The following is a 21,295-nucleotide window of genomic DNA, read 5'->3' as shown; positions in this document are numbered from 1 at the left end:
GGTGGTGGTGCTCCAGTCTTTTTGTTCTTGCAGCAGCTTAGAGAGGCTGATTTTGTATTCAAAGCCAAAGCATGACTCAAAGCACTGGCAGCACATTGGTTTGTTGGACCGCTTTGAGTGACCCAAATTGATAAGGGTTTGCGTAGGTTTACGTAGTGTTTGGGCTTTTAAAAGACGTCATGTGCCAGTTGTCACACCAAACCCAGCAGCTGAAAAGCAGGATTAGAGTGCTGAGTGTGAGCGTGGCCTCTAATTTGTTCTCCCACACACCACAGCCCTGTTGTCTTTTTACACCTAGCCATGACCCTGCATGTGCTTTCAGAGGTGGTCCGCTGTGGGGGGAGCAGGCAGGGTGGTCCCCAGGCCGGCTCAGAGACGAGCATGTGACCACAGCTACATGGCTGGAGAACAGGCGAATGCTGCTGCCTGCTGGAATCACGTCAGAGAAGAAGAAAACTAGTGGAGGTCTTTCTCTCTTACACAGAACTTGGTTGATTGACATTATTTGAGAGTTTAATGTCAAAACAATGCCAGTTGGGCCATCATGTTTCAGTAATGTGACTTAATTAAAGAATGGCTTGCCTCATTTTGACCAAGATTATTTGCACTTTTTGGACTGTGTTTATTTATTTGTGAAAACACCTACAGAAGCGCTCAAACATCTGAGATTGATCAAGGTACAGACAAAAAATGTTTTGTGATTATTTACAGTGTTCATTTGTATATTGCCAAAGCTAGCAATATACTGTGCAGCCCTATTTGAGATATCGGAAAAAATAGATTTCCTGCTAGTTTTCAACCAATGCATTGCTGGTCCAGTTGAAGTGCTTTGCTGTGATGTCAGCTGTTCACACACAGTTTTTCCAGCATCAGGAAAAAAGCAGAAAACATACAGAAAATTACACAGAAGCCTCAACAACTAAATATATATTATATATATATATATTAAGGTGAAGAAGAAGATGCGGAAAACATTGCACTTTAAAGACGAACGTTCTTTTACTTACCAGGCAGTAAGAGAGAATCGCCACTCAGCACTAGGCAGGTGGCTGGGAGAGCAGGCAGGTCACGTCTAGCCATACTCTTTCTCTTTATGGTAGGTACAAATACTGGCACTGACTACCCCACAGCACAAACAACAAATGTCCTCATGTTAAGCTAAAAGCAACAAACTATCAATATAATATCTTTTTCAGTATTTAGTGTGTCCACCTTTAGCTTTAATTACAGGTTCCATTCTTTTTCAGGAAACTTGCTTTTAGTTTCTTCAAAGAAATCTGCAGGGATATTTTTTGGTGCTTCTAAAGTTGAGGCTTAGAAGTTGGTTGCAGTACTGTACCGACATGTGTCCTATAACCATATCCACCTCATGAATTCTACCTCATGTTATGCGGGCTCTACATTTTCACAGATCTTTCCAGCTTTTGCCTAAAGGTTATGGATCAGTGTCTTCAGGAGGAGGTGTCCTCCTCTATAGCTCAGAGTGTGTGTGTGTGTGTGTGTGTGTGTGTTGCAGACCGGCCCAGAGCAGCGGGTGATCCCAGAGCTGGAGGTAGAGAACATCCTGGCAACGCTACCCGCCTTCCCCCGGGGAGCGCCCCTCCAGCGGGCCAGACGCTCCGCCCAGGCCCTCAGCCGAGCCGCCAATTACTCACTGCTAATGGCCCAGCAGCAGGTGGGTTTGCCGAGAGAGAGAGAGAGAGACTGACTCACCACTGTAGTTTCATCTCACACTCTTCTCTACCCTCAGCAGGGAGGACATGGTCATGCTTCTACATTCTACATTTCTCTCTTTATCAATCTCTCTCTCTCTCTCTCCCTCTCTCTCCCTACAATACCCCCTCAGTGCCAGCCTCCCCGAATGTAAAACAGGACAGGATATGAATACAGACAGTATCTGTATCAATAATAAAGTTATAGATGCAGAGCCTGCTGCTGTTTTTTTTCACTGTTTTTTTGGTTGTGGTTTTTATGCACTTCATTTATCTGTGTTCTGTCTGTGTTTACCTGGGTCATCTTGCTCCTTTTGTAATGTTTTGTTTTATCTATCTGTCTGTCTGTCTGTGTTTCTGTCTATCTGTATCTGTTTGTCTTTCTGTCTGACTGTCTGCATCTTCCTCTTTCTCTTTTTTTCTCTCACTCTACATCGGACTGTCTCTGTCTGTCTATCTATCTATCTATCTATCTATCTATCTATCTAGCTATCTATCTAGCTATCGGTGTCTGTGTGACTCTCTGGGTCCATTTGTCTATCTCTCTGTATCTATCTGTCTATCTATGTCTTCCTCTTTCTCTGTTTTTTTTTCTCTCTAAATCACAGTGTCTGTCTGTCTGTCTGTCTCATCCTTTCTCTCTCCCCTCATCTCCTTTTTCTGTTCCCACTGTTACATCCAAGCTCATGCTTCCTCTTTGCGGTAATCTATCTTGTTCCGTATGCTAACAGTCCGTCAATGCCAATCAATATTTCATACTAAAATAACCCGGCCGGGGCGTTCCTGTCTAACCCTCCCACTCCGGCCTCGGGGGTCATCGAAACCGTTATTTCAGGAAAAGTGCCCCGGTTGCGCATTAGGAGATGGCAGAGAGGGGCTGAGCCATGAATCATTCATGATACACTGCGCCCTGCCAGGAAAAACACAATGATTTATGCAACACTTGTTGTGACGCCTCGCTACAGTCAGGGCCGTCGTGGCCCAGGCACCTCCTGACTCCAGGTTATGGGCCCATAATGCATTTTTAAAGACCCACCATTTCTGGAGTAGGATGAGGGAATACACACTCCAGAGAAGCTGACTGAGTGGTCCTCTGTCTCGTTAGACAGTAAGCGGGTTCTCGAAATGTTATTGCCCTTCGTACAGCCTAGATCTGATACAGTATGTAGGTATCTCCTGTCTTTATCTGAAGAATGTTGTCTTTATGGGCCTCACAATGTCTGTCTTGAACATCTGCTCTTCCAATGAAAGCAGCTTTTCTCTAGATGTAATCTGACTTTTCGACTTGTTGGAGTTTAGTATTCTTATCTTCTGCTGTGCTGTAGGTGCAAGCTTTAGAGACTGAGCTGGAGTTCCACAGGAGCTTGTACAGCCTGCAGGTGAGAACCATAGAGGAGCTGGTACAGGGGATCCGCCAGGCATACCAAACCTTCCAAGAGAACATCTCCCTCAGTCTGTGTGCTCCACTGCAAGGTAAATACACCCATCCAGCAGCACATCAATACAGGCTAAGATGGTACATCTAAAGGAAATCATGTTTTGTAGATATTTTCCTCTCAGCTGGAGGAAACCGTACAAGCCTAAATCAGGTAAATCTGATTTTAGCGCCAGGACTGCATTTCAGCGGCTCTGTACCTGTACTCTGCACAACGACAATAAAGTTTAATCTGATCTAATCTAATCTAATCTAAGGATGTGCTCATGTAAAATCTCAGTTCTGTGTACCTACAGTTCCCTTTCATGAAATTCTAATTTCTAATTATTTGATGAGTTTAACATGCTAGAAAAAAAACATAATACAAAGAGCACCTATATGGTAAGTGGAGCTGATAAAATGAACAATGAGTGTAGATACAATGTTATGGTTTTAATGTTATGGCTGCTTGGTGTGTATATGTACAGTTTATAAGCACAAGAATAAAGTATGTAATGAGGTAACTTTAAAGATCTGTAGATGTTTTTTCAGATTCCTTGTTTAAATGAAAGTGGATATCAGGGTAAGATCTGTATGATTGACCATGTAATATCCAAAGTCTACATGATGTTACTGCACTTCCTGCTGCCACAGCAGAATGCCTGCTCATTTTCATCTATAGCTGGGACAGAGTGCTGGGAAGGTTCTGAGCAAGCTCTGCGCATGTGTGTGCATATATCTGTGTGTGTGTCTGCAATGTTTGAGAGGTCTCTGAGAACAGCCACTTAGTGAGGCCATTCAGGCGATGGAGGAAGCGAAGTGCTGTAGGTGTGTGTGTGTGTGCGTGTCCAGGTTTTGTGGTTTCTAAGCTGAACCTTGCACCTGAAGACTTGTTTGATTTTCGAGTAGTGCATGTACAGTGCGTTCTCCACTCCATTTCACTGGCAATCATAACTCCTTATTAAAGCTGAATGCTGGACTTCCTTCTTTTCTCCTGCACACTGAAGAGGACTTATGAGGTCACTGCAGGTTTACTCTGGCTGTGTATTATGCACATGCCTTCCATATTGGTGCACTTTGTGGGTTTACAATTACTAACTGTAATCCATTTGTTGCTGCACAGTTTCAGTCCACCTCTACCACATGCATGAAATTCTGTGAAGCAGACCATAGAATGACTAACACAAATTGTCAATGGAAAAAGATAAACTATAGTCTCTAACTATGCATCTGTGAAGTAGAACTGTAACGTAGAGTTCCTAATAAAGCAGCCAGTGACTGTACACAGTGTCAAAGAGGAATTGCTCAGATTTTTCAACATTTCTGCATAATTGTAATCATTGCGATGCAAACAACGCCATTCAGAGTGGTTTAATGTGAAATGTTACATTGTAGAGAAAGTTTCTTTACAGTGATGGTGATAGGAACCTAGGGTCAGTATGTCTACAATGCAAATATAGCCATTTTATTTACTGTCCAAATCCAGCACTGAACCCACACAGTTTTTATATGTAATGTTGATAATGGTAAGTCTGGAAAAAAGTTTTCTTTAGTTACTGTTCTACTTTACAACGCCCTGCATGCACCTCTCTACCATGAATTTTGGATTTCGAAAGCTGTTTTAGCCCAAAATCTTATCTCAAAACTATCATAAAACAATGTCTCAGGCATCAGGCAATGAATTCCAAACCATTCATAATAGTTTTCTGTTTAGAGACGATAAACACTTTAGATGTCTAGTTCCTATCACCACCACTGTGAACTGTTTTGATTTGGTTAGTTTCTCTGGGGTTGCATTCCACATCAGATCATATCGTGACTTTTTTACATCTTAAAGGGCCCGTATCGTGGAAAACTGAACTTTTTTAAATAAAACTGTTTGATATGAGATGGAACCATTGCTAAAGTTTCAAAATGTACCATTCAACTCCCAGTCCATATGGTCCATATATGGAAATCAAAGGCTGTTTTGAGTTCACTGTCGCAAAAACCAATGCATTTACATATCTGCCTATTCAGCCTAAAGCAGTTTAGCTCCACCCACTCACACTGAAGTTATGAGTAGTGTTTCAGCCCGGACTACTTTTGAAAGAGGCTCAGTACAGGACAGCCAAACAGAAATTTTGATACATGGGAGGAATTCCCCTTTATAATATACCAGTGCAACATATGTGTCTGGTCAGGGTGGTCTGTGGTGGTCCTTTTCCATTTCCATTCAGGGGAGCTGATAGACCACGTGTCAGGATCCAGTTCTTGTGGGCCAAAGCACTGCAGAGTTCAGCACACTGCCTCATTAAACACACCTGATTCAGCTTATCAGCTAATTAGCAAGGCCTTCATGAACTGAATTCAGAACATTCAGACTCTGCAGCACTTTGACCTGCAAGGTCACCAGTTTGACATGCCTGTGGTAGACTGTGCAGCAACAGATGGGGCTACAGTCAGTAATAAAACCTACAACCTACAAAGTTCTATATAGTCGGTGTCTTAAATTAAATCCTTCATAATAAATTTTACCCTGGGGAATTTAAATATAAACTGTGCTAACATATAGGTATGTTTCTAAAAGCAGGTCTCTGGTGTCCTTTTTCCAGCTAGTAGTACTGGTGTGTAATTTTCATTCTGATCGTCTGTTCTTCACATTGAATTGCAAATTCTCCAGCTCCACTGTGTTTTGAGATGAATTAGCCAGTGAGTGAACGTCTCAGCCGTTCCGGGCCGCTCCTCTGCACGGATTAAAAAAGACGCGCCTCCAACATCTCCACAGGGCCTTTTTGATGCAGCAGCCTCTCTCACTCTTTCTCTCTCTCTTTCTTTCTTTTTGCAGATGTCCTTTCATGTTATGAGGATCTGAGGGGCTCGGCATCGGAGGCTGCTCTCCGCCGCTTCCTGTCAGCTTTTAAGAGCAGCTCGGCGCAGATACGCGAGGCAGTGGAGGCCCTCGGCCCTTCAAAGAGTCAAGGTAGATCAATGCCTGTCTCAGACCCTCTCGTTCACGCACTCGCTCTGTCTGTCTGTCTCTCAGTCTCTCTCTTCCAGTGTGCTGCTTTATAGAGGCACTGTGTCATCTCTCATCGCTAGAGATGTCCTGATCCAATCCAGATTTGCGTCATTAAATGCTGTGTATCTGCTGATGCCCTGTTCGAGCCGTTATTTAAATTCGTAGATAATACAGCCACGTATTAGAGCTTAAATTATTTTCCTGACCTCAATGGGATCTGACTGCTCATGTCAGAGCCCGACTGCAGCCAACATCATTTCTCAAATATATATCAGGCTCAGGTCGGGTTCTCACAGCCTGCCTCCTAATTTTTAACAGATTTTTACCTTGCATTTCCCCTGTTTTTATTTTCCTTATTTTATTGTTCCTCCCTACTTTCATTACCTTCAAACATGTTTTAATGTAGTATGCTGGAGTTAGTCGCTTATGTTGCTGATGGAAGTTAATATCGAGGCCCACATTTTTGTGAAAACAGATATGCGGGAAATACAGTCATATGCAAAACCCCCCCTGGTCAAATTACATTTTGTTCATTTTCTAAGTGAAAAAAACTAACACATTCTCCACAGGGAACAAACTGAAATATGCAGACGCTCCAGAAATTTAAGATTTTGCAGTCGCAAGAATTTATGCAGATCCAACCAGTTCTCGTAGTATTTGCCAGTGCTCGCAATTTTGTTACAGCATTAGCGGAAATCTTTAAACCGCTTTCAAAATGAAGCTTGTAGCTTCTATAATATGTGATGAGAAGCTCTAGTGTTATGTCTAAGCTAAACTGGCTGTGTGACTAAGCCTTCTAGTCTCATGGCCAGCCTTACAAAGTGTTCTTTTGCATGTTGCGTGCAATTACCCATTTCCACCAAAGAGGTCTCTAAATCCCCAGAACTTACATAGTGTAGTTTTTTAACCATTTACTGTTATTTTTTTCACATGGTTACCTGAAAAAGAGGACTCTGTTACCAGCACAAGCCTAATCTGACATATGCTTGCTTTTATTGCTAACAGCTTTAATCTCCTATGTATATTTGTAAATAAAACGTCTGTATTACCTCACTTAGTGAGTGGATTTCAGCTGCGCAGTGTTTTTATTCTGTAAGATAGTCGTTTTACATCGGCATGCAAAATGCAGCATGCACTTCAGAGTTAAAGAGGGAGAGAGTGGTGGGAGACCGGCGTAATGGAATGACTCTACATAAAACTAACATGAGTGTGTGAACGGGTGTGACGTGATGTGAATATAAACAAGCGGCCTGTGTTAGTGTGTGGCAAATTGAAAGTGTGTGGTGATGTGTAATGTGTTTGTGTGGTATGTGTGTGGGTGTGAGTGAAATGTGTATAGCTGTGCTTTGTGTTAGTGTGTAGTGTGTGTGTGTGGGCACAGCACACTCAGCTCTGGTGTGCGGTTATGCAAAGGTGTGTGTGCATGTGAGAGTGTGTGCGATGTTTGTGTGACAGGCATGGCCTGCAGCCCAGGTGTGTGTGTGTGTGTAGGAGGCTGTAGCAGTGCTGGCTGATTAGGCCGTGCTCTGCAGACTGAGTGTTGACATCAGCCTGTTAATAACCACCTCACCGCACACACACGCCCCATTACTGCACACTCTGGGATAATAAATGTGACACCCAGGGCAGTGTGGCACTGATTGGGGCTGCACCTGTCACAAATCTCCCACCCTACACACTCTGAAACACACAAACACACTCCGCATGCCAACCTTCCCCTTTATTGTCCTCTGCTCAAACCAGCGCAGACACTAAAGCCAGACATACACTGTGCAATTTTAGCCTGATTTTAACCCAGAATTTCATTTGACATGCAGTATAAGGGGGTGGCGATGAGCAGTCGGACGGTGAGATAGATTGCTGACGTCTGGGGCTGGCCAAAATATCATTTTACAGACCTCAGATACTTGTTTCCAGTACTCGAATACTCATTCTCAATACTAGCCTTAAAAAGTATAATACATTATTTTATATTATTATAATAAAACATTTATAATGTTATAATGTAACTTTCTTATTTCATAATTAAGTAAATTGGCTAATTTTTTCAATCTACTTGAAGGGTTTTGTTACAAAATGCATTAAAGACCACTTTCAAGAACTGTCTTTTCATGATATAAGTTGTTGGAAGTGGGCTATCATTGCTATATTAATGAATATCACCTTTATTAGAGAAACAAAAATTTATTTTCCATCATATGTCAGCTGTTATTCTTTTCAAAAACTCATTATATCCAAAATTGTTACAGATTGTTATGAATATACAGCATTTTGAAATTAAACTCTTCAAATATTCCACTTTTCAATTTGTAAAAAATAGTTGTACACATTTATATGTCCCTTTTTGCAATGGACGTCCCAAAGATGCCAAGAGACAGAGGAGTTGTAACGTTACGTATCATAAGGAGACAGATGAGCCTGACTGGATTTTCGCTTACCTTGATAGTAGCACTGATACGGTCTAAGAGGTAACTCTTTTTAAAGGGGACCTATTATGTTTTTCTGTTTTTTCCTTTCCTTTAGTGTGTTATGTAGCTTTTTTGCATTTAAACGCTCTCTGAAGTCACAGAGTCCGAAAGTACACATCACAGGGAGACCATATTTTCAGCTTCCTGAAATGCCTCATTGGAATTTCAGCCCTTTTCCTTTGTTACAAGATGACGCAATCTCATAACACAACCCTTATTGCCTGCCTGTCGGCAAGTTTGGCACACCCTCAAACAAGAGCTTCAAAGTAAAAACTCACCACACTGAAATGTTCTGCTCCAGTCTAGCTTGTGGGTAGGTAGGCGAGGGTAGTGTTAGGAGTCTTGCCCAAGGACTCTTATTGGTATGGTGTAGGGTGCTTGCCCAGATGGGGGACTGAACCCCATTCTACAGCATAGAAGGCCACTACACTATACCAGCCACATTAACCACTTTTTAAAGAAAAGTGATGACTTGCAGAATCATAGAACGAAATGTGCTTGTGTTCAGCCTTTAATGGCCAACGTTAACTGGGTATGACAGGCTATTTTATAGCCTAATATCACATCCATGGTTAAGTAATTGCCATTTTCTCCGGTTTTTATAATTAAATGTTTTGTTTAAAACAGTGACCGATAAGCCAGAGAGCACCCACAAGAGTATTCTGGAATTCTGCTCGTCTTTCTGTTTGAGCAAAATCGATTTCTCAAGGATGCACACAGTCCACACACACATAATCACAGCCACTGCCCCTAAAAAGTTGACAGTGCAACGTTAATCTGTTTGACTGAAAAGAGTTGCGAGACAAAGCAGACAGAGCTGTCTGTTGGGCTTGTGTTTCAGGTGCAGTGTGAGCACCCACGTCGCAGCATGTCAGTCGGACTGGACAATGGGTCATTCAAACGTGCAGTGTGAGTTGTTGCAAGATTTCTAAACTCACACGTTGTATGTCTGGTTTATACAGTCCAAAACTGCTCACTACCATAATAAATAGTGTGTCAAATAGTTAGGACTGCTATTAGGAGAGCGTTCTTTAAAGTAGTATATGTAGTATAGTACAGTGGTTCCCAGTCGTGGTCCTCAAGGCCCCCCAGAGGGTCCACATTTTTCCTTCATCTCTGTGTTGAGAGTCGGGTTGGATCAAAAATGAGAACAGTCTGGACCTGGTTTGGAACCGCTTGTATTATGTAGATTTTGACACAGCTTTTGACTTCCTAACACTTCAGTTAGATACAATTCTTTAGAGACTAATCAGTAGAAAATGCTTGATCGGATGTCCGATATCAGAGAAAAAAAAAAGGTAAAAATCTAATGCAATTCTGTAACAAATCTATGCAGAAGTAGCACACACTCACAATGTGTGATGTGATGTTGTTAGCTGTGTGTTTCTTACTCTGGGTAGTAGAGTGAGTAGTTCAAGCGTGATGCTCCTTTTAGATGTTCATCTTAAGTGACGCGCTTCAATTAAAATCAGCTCATTTTAAAGCTCATTATTAAGTGCTGTAACTTCGGTTCTGACTTCTGGCGACCACATGGGTAGTGTTTCTCCAGTATCTTATTGCTATTGGCAAAAATTTCAACACAATCCAGTTTGATTTGGTTATTCTGATACAATTCAGAATCAGTTTTTACATAATTGCAACTAGAAAGAAAGTTAGGAATATACACAATAAAGATAATACACATAGGTGTTCTTTGCACTGTCACATTTAAAAACTGTCTGAAAATTCTAAATGTCCAGAAAATCAGCGCAGATGTTACTGAATATGACAGTCGTTGATAATCGACCCAAACCTTCCAAAATCAATGCAGTTGAACTGCCAGTCATAATGAATTAATGCATTTTTACATCCCTGTCCAATACATGTAAATAGTTAATTTGCCTATTTCTCTCTGTGTTTTATCTGATCATTCTTTTTATCTGACAGTGGATCCTTTTCAGCTTTCACACCGGCCCTGCACTTCCTGTCCAAAAACAACAAGTTTTTTGGCTTGCCATCGTCCGCCTGCGATATCCGCTAAAAAGCCTTCAGAAAAGCAATCTCTGTCGCACTCTCTGAAAACCTGCTTCACCTTCTTCTACCAAATACTGGAATAATCTCCCTAATGTTCATCGCCTTCGCCTGCACCTTTCCAACTCAAACACGTCTGCTTCTCTCTTTCTCCGCCGTTCTAGCCGTTCCTTAGGTGGCCTGCTTTCTCAAGGCCCTCTGCGTGTGTGGTCTTCAGCAGGGCAGCCACCACCCGCCCTGAGGCTTTCCTGTGTTCGTTCCAAAGTCTCTCTCTCTCTCTCTCTCACTCTCTCTCTCTCTCTCTCTCTCTCTCTCTCTCTCTCTCTCTCTCTCTCTCTCTCTCTCTCTCTCCGGGTGCCAAGCATTCGCTCCCTGCGAAACCACTCTCACTGGAGACGCCGACGGCAAATATTTACACAAGGAGCTGGTGGAATGCCTGCGTTTCGTAGCCCAACGCAGCTCAACGCCCCATCGTTAGAATAGCTGGAGGTGTTTGGACCCATCATAGGTTTCTTTTGATGTGGCGGCAACACATCATTGTGTTCAATCAGCCGTGTGACGTCGCTTCTCAGAGACATTTATTTTATGGAAATGCTCTTATCGAGCCATCTCCTCTTTTGTCTGGCAAATAGCTGTGATTGCGTAGAGGCTCATCTGCTCTGGAGCTGAAGGGTTGAGTTGCACCGGAGGAAGGGAGCGGAAAACAGCCTGCGATCAAGGAAATGATCCAGATAGAGATGTGGTTGCCTTCATACTTGTCGCTTAAGGCCCCTCTTCAGGAGTCAAATGCAGCCTTACGCTTGCAGACTTGCCGAGGTCTAAAAGTTTTAGCCTGTAGAAGATCAGCCTTTTGCTAACTGCGGAGCTGTACCCCATACTGATAGTTAGCATTTTGTGTGGAACAGTTCTACATTATCAAAATGTACAGTACTGGGCCCTTCATTTATTTAATTGACAGTCAAAACAGCTATGAAGTGTTCAGATTTCAGAAGATATTTCTGAGGAGATATTAGATATTCCACTTGCATAAGGAAGGGGAAAGGAAAATGCAAGAAAAAAGGAGCTTCCAGAACTAGAGTAGACACAAAGAAAATGGAATAATCATGCATGACCTGGCAGACCACCACAATTGTCAGATTCAGATAAATAGTACTTTGAGAGAGAAGTCCTGCCACTGTGAGAAGACAGCTAACCACTATGAATCTGAAAAGATGTGTACACTCTTAAAAAAATGTTTTTTCAAGGGTTCTTTAGTAAAGAAAATGGTTCTATATAGAACCACGAACACTCAAACCCTTTGCATGATGTTTCATATAGCACCAAAGGATTCTGCTATTGTTACAGTATGGGCTTGTAACAATAGCAGAACCCTTTTTGGTGTTACATAGAACCCTTTTCAAAAAGATTCTATATAGAACCATCTACAGCACATTCTCCATCAATCTGAAGAACCCATTCCTGATGCAGATAACCCTTTAATTATGCAAACCGCGGCAAGGTGTACAAGCCAAGCAGTTCATGATGCCCAGGTAGCATTGCCACTAGATTAAGTGAAACCACTCTTTCCATATACAATAACAACAATGGCTCTGCTTGTGCAAAGCTTGTGAAAAGCCTAAAGACTAGTTTGTGAGTGTTGTACAAAGCCCAAAGCGCCTTATCTGCTCACATACTTTCTGCAGTTTCGTTTTGCCTGTCGCATATGCTCCACTACTGTGGACACTATGATGTTTTCTGAAGCCAGACAGCCAGGACAAAGGCTTGTACAATGGAGCGATCTTATTGCCACTAGCATCTCCTCTCTGACACATTTTTTGGTTTTACAAATTTGTCATGGAGGTTTTTCCACTTTTGACAGCAAACATTTGTTTCTCTACTGAGTGTACTGAGCTGAGACCCGCTCCTCAAAGTTGTTCATCTTTGTTTCGTGGCACGCCTCTTTTGTGCTGACCAATCACAGGCTTTGTCTCGTAGTGTTTTAGTCCGTGGACTACCCAGTTGCCATGTGCACGACGTGGCGAGCGGAGCCTCTGCATGTCTGCGGTTGTTCGTTTTCAGGCGAAAGTCGTCTCCACAAGAAGTATCCTGAGGCCTTTAGAGTTGAGTTGCTTCGGTTAGATTTTTTTATTTTTAGCAGTTTATTAAATGTCAGCTGTTTTGCTTACTACATCACGCACATGGTGAGAAGAGTCAGTCAGCTGGAGGACTAGTTTAGATTGAATGGAGGACGTCAGATTTTGCTTCATTTTCCTGTAGCTTCTGACTGATAATTACCTAGTTGAGGCCCTTGCACAGATGTTTTGAGGGGCATGTGCTCAAAAGAAAAAAAGGGCAACCTGAATATTAATGAAACTTAATTTGACTTGCAGCATATGGAATGGAGTTTTATCCAGAGTCTTGCCTGAAAACTCTTGTAGGCAGCCTTAAAAAACACTGTTACATGCTGATAAGAGAGCTTTCCTGTCAGAGCAGGACATCAAACCAGCCGTCTCAAATTTACAAGGCAGTAGTGTTATTCACTACTCTATTTGACTTCCATAAAAAGTGAGAATTTTGAGTTATAACACATTTAAACAGATGGTCTAAGAGGTCCTCCACAGAGCCTCACATAAATCTGTTTTTTCAATAATGACAAACTTGCTTTAGCAAGTTATTACTGTCCCTTCCTTCTGACATTAGTTTTTGGTTGAAACAACCACATAATGCAGCGTGACTCTTAAATCTCTTGACGAAATTGTCAGTGGTTTATTTGTGGGATTTCCAACATTGTGGAGATGAACACATCTATGACAGGTCAAAGTTACTGTGAGGAAAGTCCATGTGAAGCTCATATTACACCAGAGTGGGCACCTAAGAGCTATGAGCCATGCAGAACCCAAACTGACCCACAGGCTCTATTCCCAGGGTGAGGCTGAGCCTCTCCTCACAAAATGGATCTTGAACAACGGAGGTGGCTGTATAAAAAACAGTGTACATGTGGACCAAGAGGGCACTTGTATGGTCTGAGAGGTAAGGCTCAATCAGTGCACATGCCTGTCCTTGTTTTTACTCTATATGTGACATAATAAGCAAAATGACTGCCATGTGAATAAGATGAGTGGAGCAAAAGGGAGGAGTCTGAATCCTGTCAATGCACAAACATCTGCACAACCAGCCCTGCTGCTCTCTGGATGAGACAAATGGTGTAGTTCCTCTTTCCTCTCGATGGTGCACTAGAGTTGGTCCATGGTTCTTTCTCTTGAGCTTCGTATTCAGAGGTTTTCTCTGATGTATATAGTAACCTTCCCCTACACATCATGCAGAAACAACAGTTTCTGGTTGGTCGTTTTGCATGTTGGTCAAATAGCCCAATTTGGTCAAAGTAGGTGGTTCTTAGCCAAGTTGAGCAACGAAACCCATCAGACTATAAGCAAAAGTCTGGCTTACGAGACTTGTCTTCACTTTCTCTTCATCAACGACAATGTATCGGTGACCTTTGGAACATGCCATTCTTGTGTTGTGACCATTGAAGCCATCTCCCTTTGTCACCATGACAAAACGCAATTTACTTCATAACAAGATAATGCCAGGTCCCGTGCCTTCCATCGCCCTGTTACAAGTGTCTGTTATCTGACTGTGTAGCATTGCAGTACAATGCACTGTGCGTCAGCCTATTCTTCTGCCATAGGTGACAGCAGTGGCCTTTGTTATCAGGCTGTGCTGTCCCTTTGTCTTTTGCCCGTTATCTCCCCATCTGTGTGCGTCGGTGAGGCTGTCTGGGGAGCTGCCCCTGCACCTGCTTATCTCACATGGGTACTGTTGCCTGCCACCATGCTGCTCCATGGGTAGGGGAATGATAAGTCAGGGTACCTGACACTTGATGGTGACTGGAGCAATGTTATTCCCCTTCCCAGTGGGCTGCCATAGGAGTTTATTATTTAGTTCTTTTCCAAGGCTGAGCTGTTGGGAATGTACAGTTAAATAACTGGGACAAAACTGGAAAGCAAATAAATTCTAAATATATAACCTCTAGGTAAAAGTTGACTTTATCTCTTTATCTCTGATTATCTCTGATTAAATCACATTTAATTGTCACATCAACATGAACACAGGTGTGCAGGTGAGTGGAAATCTTAGGCGTGTAGTCTCTCGCACAAAATATGAACACATAAATATACAGTAGTATTGCACCGTTTTCCAAATATACAATGTTTATAGCTATAATATATACAAATGAACACCTTTCCATGTATGCAGTTTGGCGAGTCTGCGATAGATAAAAACAGATGCAGGATATACAAGGGTTAAAGTATTATTATATATATTCAGGTTATGCAAGATTTAGATAGAAAATCTATATGTTCAAGTATAGATATACTACATTTGAAGTTTCAGTAAAGTGCAAAGTGAGTCTCTTTTGTGAATGTGATGTGATGAATTGTCTGTGGAGATCATTATGATGTATATGTATAGTGCCAGGCCCATTACATGTAAACACACTATTTAAAAAAAAACTAAAAAGAGTGAAGGGAGATCGCAACACAGCAGTCGTACTCTGCACCATCTTGGATTGAACCAGATTGAAATCTTGATGGACTTTGAAATTTGAGTTTCCTAAAGATTCACAATCAAATGAGGATGAGACTGATTTACCATTTATACATTTACATACTGTACAGCACCATATCTGTTTTTTGAACATGTGAAATGCTAAGCTATTGCACAATAAAATGCACTGCTTATGTACAGTTGTCATCATAAGTCTTGTGTGTTGTAATTTACACCTCACGTGTGTTGGATACAGGTGATTTTCTCCTTCTGAGAAGCATCAGGGTATGAAAGTTGGCCAATTTTCCCTGCAACAGCTGCAACCCTGAGAGAAAGTATTTCCTCTGTTGGCCAGGTGACTGTGCTGAGGCCTGAAATCTGAGATTTACAGCAGCGTTCCTGACACATACCTCTCTCTCCCCATCAGAACACTCTGCTCATTTATCTTGCCTTCATTTCACACTCCCACCTTTCCAGCCTCCCCCTCTCCCTCTCTCCGCAAGGAACGATCTAAATCTAGTCGGCAGCAGTCTCAGTGTAAACCGCCTGCCTCAGTTATCTATGGTTTTAATGTAAACTCAGGGTGAGGTCCGCCCGCATGGGGAAAGCTCTAAGGAACCAACACCACCAAGTGTAGTTTATTGCACTGCATGATACCAGACACTGCTCCCCTGTCACTTGCAAGGTGTGAGGTGATTGAATATTCATCTTGTTACCCAGCAGAGTTGCAGTAATATATACAGTATGTTGCCAGTTTATTAGTTTCACATACCTTACACTTACCTTAGCTAAACCCACTGGCCATTTTATCAGAAATACCCACCATTTAGCTACACTTTGTTGGCAGCAACAGCATATGTTTATGATGGGGGAGCAAGCACAAGAGAGTATATGAAAGTATAAACAGTATACCACGTTAGTGCAGTGGTTCAATCCAGGGATCACATTGTCAGTATAAGTTAAAACTATGGCCCAGCCAATGTGACAAATTTTGTGGGAGATACTAGTACCCAGTTTGAGATGCTAAAAATTCTCCTAATCTATAACATTGACCAGTGTAAATTTACATTTTTATTTTAATTGTATACTCCAGCAGTTTCAGTTGAACAATGCTTTACTTATATAGTCATATGATTGTCGGTTGCCAATGGTCACATTTCTAAAACTCGTTGAACAGAAGAAACTCAGTCTTAAGTAATATGAATATTGTAGAAATAAGGGTTTAGACAGTCTAAGGTTTTGCCCTTTCACTGGGAGACCGTGAGCACAAAGTGCACCTACAGGGTAGGTATTTCTGATAAAATGGCATCTTTGGCTAGGTCAGTTGAAAAAGAAATCGAGAAGGTCAATTATTATACACTAGAGCTTGAAATATTTGCTCAAAATATTTGTCAGAACACTGCTTATGTCGGGTTCGGTCAGGTTTGCATCTTTTTCCAAATATGCGTTGGCCTTGAGTTCAGGTTCTCAGTTTGCCTTCCAGGTCTAACAGATTAGACCCTGCATTTCCTTCTGCTTTATTTTACTCTTTATTCTTCCTCTCTACTTTCATTATTTTAAAATAGTTGTTAATCTGGTATGCTGGAGTCTCCCACCCCACGGGCCGCACACTCTTAAGAAAATGAATACACAAGAAATAACACAGGGAATTGATTCAGGACCAACAGGTAAAGGCTAACATCCTGCTATATCAGCACTGAACAGTGAGAGAACAGCACAGTATAGGATGGTTATCCAGGCTAAAAACGTTTGAGATGTTGTTCAGAGGCAATGCTTGATGAATTAATTTGTTAAAGCAAAATTTTAACTTGTTACTATATTACATTATTGTTTTTTTTATTTTGTGTATCCATGTTCCAGTGATGGCAGTTATTGTCAGTACACGATGAGGTTTTATCGGGCACTTTGGGTGATTGAGTCAGTCCGGGTTGATGATGATCATTTAATGATGTGGTTCAGGTCGGGTCAGAATTTTGTTTGAATTTTGTTATACACAGGTCAGTTAAGGCTAAACACTTGATGATGTGCCTGGGTTGGGTTTGACCCAAATTTGTCATGCTCTGGTCAGGTTGGACCTGGAAGGAAAAATCTTGTGTTGTTGTTGATATGGTTCGGGCCAGGTCAGGTCGGTTTTGTCACGATTTCATCATTTTTGGGTCAGTTTTGGACTAAAACCCTTATGATGTGGTTTGGGCCAGGTTGGGTTGGGTTTGGTCACAATGTTGTTTTAATCAGGTTAGTTTTGGGCTAAAAACTGTGGGTCGGGTCCAGTCCTCTGGTCAAGTCAGACCTGGACAGAAAATTCCTTGGCTGTATTTAGGATCAGCCCAAAAATTTTAGGCCTGATTAAAGCTCTAATTGTAGCACATAGTGAGGTGCATCAGTTTCCTGTGGTACCTACCAGTCATGTGCTAAAACGTGTGTGTGTATGCGTGTATGTGTGTGTGTGTGTGTGTGTGTGTGTGTGTGTGTGTGTGTCTAGGAGATGAGGCCCTGGCGCAGTATGGCCATGATTTCCTGAGGGCTGTGGAAGAGCTCCTGAAGAACTGTGCTGAGAACAGAGAGAAAGCGGCCAATCAGCTTCACTCCCTGCAGCAAGAGCATCAGCAGGCCGTACGTACCCTGCACTCACTCAGAGCCCAGCGGAGGGAGACCAACGCCCCATCAGACCAGCCTCACTCGGGCACCACTCAGCCGGACAGCCTGGATCAGTCTGGAAGCTCTGGAGACCCCAGCAGCACTGCTCCGGAAAAACAGCCCTCTCTCCTGCCAGCCCAGCAGAGACACAGAGTGCTAAGAAAGACCCTGACAGTGGATGTCACATCAGATACCTCCAGACACGGCCCGTCCCAACCGGCTGGGGTCAACCAGAGGCTGAGGAGGAGGAGTTCTCCCAAGGGCAAGAGCAGCAAGGTAGCAGCTAGACCAGAGTGGCAGAGCTAGGAATGCAGGGAAATTTTAGCCACTTAATAAATATGGCCAAAAATTTCACTGAAAATGTTCAGCTGCTTCTCTGTTTTTGAAAATTAGATGGAAATAGTGTCATTACATTACACTTTATATTTATATGCACTCTTAAAAATAAAGGATCCTAAATGCTTCCTGGCTTGGTTCTACAAAGGTGCCACAAGAGGTCAATTTGGTTGATACCATAAAAGAACCACTTTTGGTCCTCTAAAGAATGTTTAGTGAAAAACAGATTTGTGAGCATGAAAACTGGTTTAAGGGTTTAAGGGCTCTTCATAGAACAGTTACATTACACAGAGGTTCTTTAAACTTTAAAAAGGTTCTTCACACTGACACATCTCATTTACAAAAATGGTTCTCTGAGGAGCCTTCCAATAAAAGGTTTTTAGGCAAGTGGTTCTTCTTTGGTATTATGCAAACATTTTTAAGAATGGAGTTAAAAAAAACTGATTGGCACATAATCTTTACGTTATCTGGTGGTTCTTTAAATTTTAAAAGATTCTTCACACTTGCAGATATACTTTACACCAGTGGTTCTTTAAAAAAGCATCACTTAGAACGTTCTTTAGAGACAACAAAAGTGGTTCTTCTATGGCATTGCTTTAAAGAACATTTTCCGAACATTTTAGCTTTATTTTTAGGCATGTGTGGCTATTCACTACTAAAATACAACATTTTTTTATATTTTATTGCATTCATTTCAAATGCCTGTTACTCAGTTCTTGGTAATTCGCCCTACTGAAAGAACTGACTTTCAAATAATTGAAGTGTTTTTTCATTACCTTGTTATTGTTTTGCAATTAAATTCTATTCAAATACATAAATAAAAAGTGAATAAGTTAATATAATTGACTTATTATCCATCACCTTTTTTAATTTTCAGTTTCTTACCCAATTACTGAATTTCGGTTTTGGCCAAGAATTTTCAATTGGTGCATCACAACTAGACATACGAATAAGAGAATGAGCAACGTTACAACGTTTGCATGTTTTTTGGCCCCCCTCCCTTTGCACTATTTAACCATCGACTGTAGAACCCCTTGAGAACTGGGCTGGGGAGGGGGACCAAGAGGGAGAAGGTGGATCGGAGGCGGAGGGTTTAGGGGGGCTAATAGCCCATAGAAAAGCCTCTCCAGCTAGACAGACCTGGAGGAAATGAAAGCACTTAGAAAGCCTTGTTCCACTGTGTCAAGCAAAGTCCACGTCTATTTCTGTCTGCTCTCGGTGCCTCAGCCGTACTGTTATGGCAAGAGAACTCCAAAACAAGAGCCACTGGGTAAATCAGACACTGTAACACACTGTGAGTTAATTCAGTTCTTCCAGAGAAGCTGTTGAGGCAGGTGCTCTGCTTTTACAGCCCAGCTTTTACTTTGCCTGTTATAAAGCTCTACTACACTATTTTCCACTGACTTTGTTTGCGTAAGTACAGTTTACTTTGTGTTCATTTCATACTTGTGTAAGCTTGTTGAAGATATTTGTGTGGAGAATTATTAACTTCAATAGAAAATGTCATCTGTCAAAGCATATAATGATCCATAAATGCCTAAAATAAAATCACCATCGATGACAACAAATTCACATTCGCGTTCTACAATAATGCCGCACTCCACAATCCTCCAGTTGTTTTATTTGTTTATGCAACACTTTCTTTGTGTGATTTGTTGTCTTTAAATAGGCCAAGAGAATTCATTGCATATTCATGCAGTCTGAATGTTTATTACTGACACTATTAGCATATTTCTTCCAGATGAGTCCAGACACCCGCAGCAGAGCTCATAAAAGAAACCCCTCCGAGTCCTCGTCTTCTTCTCGGTGTTGTAAGATACTGTATGGCATCTGTGGCACTGGAAAACAATTTAATTCCTCCCCCCCTTCTCTCCTCCTCTCTCTCACTCTCTCTCTCTCTCCTCGCTTCCCTCTCCAGACAAAAGTAGTCTGGGGATACATTAGTCACCTCCCCGCATCTGTCTTCTTCCCCGACAGCTTTAGATGTGAAAACAAAAAGGCAGAAAAGACGGAGAGAAGAGATGAGATAAGACGAGCCAAAAAGCAAGTGGAGTCATTGTTCTCTCTCTCAGCCCTGGCAGCTTTTAGGTAGGCTGGAAAAAAAATGTACTGCTTTTCTCTTACTCTCTTTTTCTTCCCCAAAAATTCCACCCTTATGCATTATGCATAAGTTGCCCCGCCCCTCACGCGCGAACGCTTGGCGCTTTGGCCCCGCTTTTACTTTTATGCTTTTGCCTTGAGCGTGTCTCTCTTCTCCTTCCTCCATTTCTCTATAGTCATCTCTTTCTCTGTCTCTCTCTCTCTCTCTTTCTTTCTCTCTCTCTCTCTTTTCTCTCCTCCATTCTGTTCCTACTCCCCGTAGGAGCACACAAATGGCACAGCATGAGCTATTTCCTTTCTGAACGCTAACTTGATTACTCTGTTTTCGTTCTTGGCTTTGTTTTTTTTTTTCCTCTCTTATGTATCATTGTCTCGTACACAGATTTGTCAGAAAGAAAGCAATCATTTAATAAAAGCCTCCAGCAGGCCATTAAATGGAAAAGGCCCAAAGCACCCTGCTACCCCACCACAGTCCATTTCTTTAATTACAAAGTTTTGGCATTAAAAAAAAATATTGAACTAACCCGTCTGATGCAGATACTGAGAATATGGTCAGGGGATGGTACTGATGTGGAACTTCAGGAAGGCACAGAAAACAAACTACTGGATTGATGTGACATTCATAACTTTAAAGGGCCCATATCCCAGGAAACTGAATTTTAGACTCTAAAGCAAATGTAAATGTTTACGTTTCAAAACATTGCACGCTCCACAATCCAATACAGTCCATATATAGAAACTAAAGTTCAAAAACAGCCCACTTTGAATTACTTGTTTTTGTGATGTCACAAAACCCAACACGATTACATATATTCACCTTTTCAGCCCACAGCAGTTTAGCTCCACTCATTTACACTAAGGTCATAAAGAGTGTTTTAGTCCAAGCTGCTTTTTGAATCAGTCACAATACATGACAGCCAATAAGAACAGAGGTCATTTTCATGTATCAGTCTTGAAGGCACAGTAACAAAAACAGCATGTTGAATTTTAAAAGGTAAAGAGGTAAGAAAAGGACCATGTAAAAATGAATTTGAATTTTTATGGTTCATAAACCCACACAGATATTATATGTGGACTCTAGAGATAACAG

The 21,295-nt window shown here is 41.8% G+C and overlaps 1 pseudogene; it reads left to right on the top strand.

The window, feature by feature from the left end:
* The window catches only part of LOC118827671, an 88,438-nt pseudogene that overhangs the window by 61,599 nt on the left and 5,544 nt on the right, over positions 1 to 21,295 (top strand).

The sequence above is a fragment of the Colossoma macropomum genome, unplaced genomic scaffold (assembly GCF_904425465.1).
Source record: "Colossoma macropomum unplaced genomic scaffold, Colossoma_macropomum, whole genome shotgun sequence".
Classification (NCBI taxonomy): domain Eukaryota; kingdom Metazoa; phylum Chordata; class Actinopteri; order Characiformes; family Serrasalmidae; genus Colossoma; species Colossoma macropomum.
The sequence above is the reverse complement of the archived record's forward strand: the minus strand, read 5'-3'. Positions and strand labels throughout refer to the sequence as shown.